The following is a 3,962-nucleotide window of genomic DNA, read 5'->3' as shown; positions in this document are numbered from 1 at the left end:
CGTAATTAACTGTACTTTGCTGCTGTTTGAACACAGATATAGAGATGCATCTGCTATATTGCTGAGTCCTATAGAACCCCATAGAATAATGTAGATACCTATGTGTGACACCTTGAAGTACACAACTGAAAATTATGTGTGTGTGTGTGTGTGTGTGTGTGTGTGTGTGTGTGTGTGTTTTTGAATACAACTGATAATTCTGCACCTTGTTTTTGCCATCTCTGTCTCTGAGCTGTTTCCCTCTGTGGGAAGAGAGAAGAGGAACGAATTAAAAAATGTGGAATAAAATATATAAACACTGTACATGAAAGAAAATTCAGGTTGAAAAACATGTTCCTAGGTTAAGATACTATTTTGACTCTGAAACAACATTTTAATCATAAATTTTTGTTTCGACTATATCTTTGGACCTAAACCTAATCACATCCATGAGTAATACCTAAAGTCAGAGGAAATGATAGATGAATGACACTGATGGGTCAATAAAGATGTTGATTTAGGAACATGTCACACTTAGTAAAAAACAGATTTTGTGAAAATACGCCATCACTTTTAATGACCAATTCTCACTTTTAACTAGCTGCTTATTAGCATGCCTATTACTAGAGTATTGGCTGTTTATTAGTAATTTTAATGCAGTAATTCTTTACTGTTTAATTCTTAATGTTTATTGAGGATTTTTTTTATTAATAGTGTATTAATAGCTTTTTTTTTATCTAAAGTGTTACAGAAAACATGAACGTTATGACAAGAAAATTAAACGTGACATTTAGTTGTGTATTACAGAGTCACCATTCATTTCCTTCATTTTCAGTGACCATAGAGAACATGTATGAGTGTAGAAATGTTATCCTAACAGCACACGTACAAAATGAGTTTTAAAGTAAATGTTGTGTGCACGTCAAGATCTGTGCAAGCGCTGCTTGTTTATTTAGTGTTTAGTATATTCGAAAAAATCTGTTAGCATCTTCACAGTTTTCAGGTATTCTAACTTGTATAGAAGGTTTCAGCCTCAACAACGTAAGCAAACGTTACTACAGAAACGTTTCTTGAGCAGCAAATAAGGAAATCAGAAAGTCTCAAAGCTACTGTACTGAGCTGGTACCTTTTCCATCATTGTAGCTGAGGGTTAGCGATCCGATGGTGTTTCCGTGAAATACAGGAAAATTTACAGATGCTCTTGTCTGAGCGGTCAGATTAACGGAAACTCCAGCGCGAGCATCACCTGGAATACAAATAAACATTAATTTTGATGTTGTTATTTTGGATTTAATTACTGATATCGTTTACTTTGTTACCTTGGTTTTGTTTCAGTTTTTTTTGCGGTGTGTCTCTATGCTGCTCAGCAGATGCCATCATCTTTCACTGGCTCGCTGCCGTCTGACGTAAAGACACTTTCCAAAAATAAATAACTATTAGGCACTATTATAACGAGCAGATAAAATATGGCAGAAGTTATGTTATTAAAACGTCTGTTTTAAATAGATTCTTAGAATCTACAGAGAGATAATGCAGGTACACAAGCAACGGTCAAAAGAGGGTCCAAAAGGCAAAACGAGAGAGATATCCAAAAATACGCAACCAAAGACCAAAACATGGGAAGAGCAAACAAGGAAGGCTAGAACTAGACATTGACCTTAACCAAGGAAATGTGGAAGGGCTCAGTACTGTTTTGCTAATTCGTTTACAAGTCAAGTAATTAATTAATGATGAACTAATCATACAATATTAATAAGCAACGTTAATATTTTTAGCTATTTTTTGGAGATATTTTGTAGATATATTTCGGTTATTATAATATATGTTATAAAATGTTTAAATGACTTACAGCCAGGGGGTCTTCAGTGGATTGTGTTAAACCCTTTCTTATCCTTTTTATCCGCCGCTTAAGTGCACGGTTTACAATTCTCTCCACCCTTATCAGTCAGCGTTGGCAGGAGCGATGCAATTTCATAGTTATCTTGAGCTGGGGTGTTCCCGTATATCAATATCATAAATGTACTTTACATACTTATATTCACTTCTCTGTTTCATTAAGAATCTGTCTTCTGTTACTTTGAGACAGACGTTATCTGATAAGCGGTCACTATTAACCTTTACTACAGTAGTTACAGTACTATCTGTGTCCGTCTTCATTAGACTACCAAAAAAGACAGTAAAAAAGAAAACTAACATAACTATTTTTGTGGGGCTGGTGAGATAATGGCATGAGACAAACAAAGCCTTTATTTTAAAATACAATGTATTGAAAATTTAAATTAAGCCTTTGTATTATTACAGCAGCTAAGTGGTATGTCGTGGTCCCTTGAACGCTTTGGCCAAATACAGGAAATAGAAAAGTACACTTTTTTGAAGCGCTGTTTAAAAATATAAAAAAAAACAAAAACAGTGAAGTCAGTTTTACATTTGAAGACCTAGCTCTTATTAAGAATAAAGTGTTTGATGTCTTTAAGATGCACACAGTTCAAATTAAATGAGCATAAATTAGCAGTAGGCTACAAACCGTGGCTCTGGAAGCTTTCAGGTTACCCTGGCTTTCTACAGTTTATAAAGCTGTTGTTAAATGTTTAGATTGTGAAAATAATTAGAGCTGTGAATTTCTTACTATGAAAATCATATCAATTTGTATTTGTAAATGTGAAGTATGAAGTTATAACCTGTTAAAACTGCGGAAACATTAAGAATTTCATGAACTTACCAGTAGGACGTTTGCGCTCGACCTTTCTTTTGCTTTTGGTTTGTTTAGCTGAAGTGCTTATCTAAAATGGAGTCATTTCCTCTCAATAAATCCCGATGTCAGCCTGCCTTTAGAAACCCGATCACAGTTAACCCTTTCACACTTAAGTTTCAGATATTCTAGATGAAGAGGGGGAGCTTTTTTAGGTGACCGTTATGTTAAAATGTTTATCCTGATAGTTTTTCCTTTTTTATTACTAATATCCACAAACATGCTTGATATTTTATGAAATGTTTTATATACACCTGAATTCATTCTCTCTCCCGACACACGTTAAAGTAACACTGTAAAATCCAATATTTTACCTTACTTAGGGAGGTGTACTTAGTTATTATACTCACTAGGTTTTATTAAGTAACCAAAACTTAAGGCAAATAAAACAATTTACTTACTGATTTTAAAAACACTTAATTAAAATATTCAAGTAGCCACAAAAAAACAATAACATTAATGAAGCAGTGAGAGGCAGCAGTGCACTAATATGTTGATAATGCACAAGTTATATTTTTTATAGTATTGTATTTTTTGATACGTTACGCTTTCAATGTTTTCATAATCCACTTGAGAAGCTGTAAGGAGGAGGCGGAAGCCGATTGCGATTCCATGTGCGGATGTTTATTGGAAACACACACACAGATGAGGATGGTCAAAAACAAGCAAGGGTTGGCAACAGTAATATCAGTCCGGAAGGCAAACATACACAAAGGGAAATCCGTGGGCAAAGTCGAATGGAGGCAATGGTCAATATCAAAGTTCAGTAGTAATCGGTTACCGTAACAAACAAGGATGATCCGTGAAGTCGTGAGTCGGTGAAGCAAGCAAAGGTCATAACCAATAGTAGTCAGTAGAACAATGGTAAACGCTTGGTAAGGCAGACAGGCTGGCAATACTTCGCGTAGAAATAGCCCTAACCCGGAAGTAGCAGCAGAGGCGCGGCTCGGGTCAGTACTCGGGAGAGGCTCCTCTGCTGGCTGGATGTTACAGAAGCTTAAATAATCAAGGTATATGCTGAAGCCACATACTGACTTCATCATTCAGCATGCGAATTGTAACAAGTAAATTTTATTTATTTTTATTATTTGCATAACCGTTTTATTTGCTATTTTTGTTGTGCTACTACTGACAAAAGTCTGCACTATTTTAACTATTTTAAGTGAATTTACTTAAAAAACTTAAGAAACCTGTTGAAAAAAAATTAAGTAATATTTAGTTTAACCAGGTTTAC

At 34.9% G+C, this 3,962-nt stretch overlaps 1 long non-coding RNA gene across 1 annotated transcript; it reads right to left on the bottom strand.

Moving 5' to 3' along the window:
* Positions 1-215: 215 nt before the first annotated feature.
* Positions 216-3,644, bottom strand: LOC122331487. The gene is made up of 4 exons (XR_006248190.1): positions 2,699-3,644; positions 1,299-1,394; positions 1,106-1,225; positions 216-242 (listed from the first exon to the last, which is right to left on the bottom strand). It is a non-coding gene; the product is annotated as an uncharacterized LOC122331487 (long non-coding RNA).
* Positions 3,645-3,962: the final 318 nt, after the last annotated feature.

Source organism: Puntigrus tetrazona, unplaced genomic scaffold (genome assembly GCF_018831695.1).
Source record: "Puntigrus tetrazona isolate hp1 unplaced genomic scaffold, ASM1883169v1 S000000001, whole genome shotgun sequence".
In the NCBI taxonomy this organism is placed as follows: domain Eukaryota; kingdom Metazoa; phylum Chordata; class Actinopteri; order Cypriniformes; family Cyprinidae; genus Puntigrus; species Puntigrus tetrazona.
This window is presented reverse-complemented; position numbering and strand designations above follow the sequence as displayed.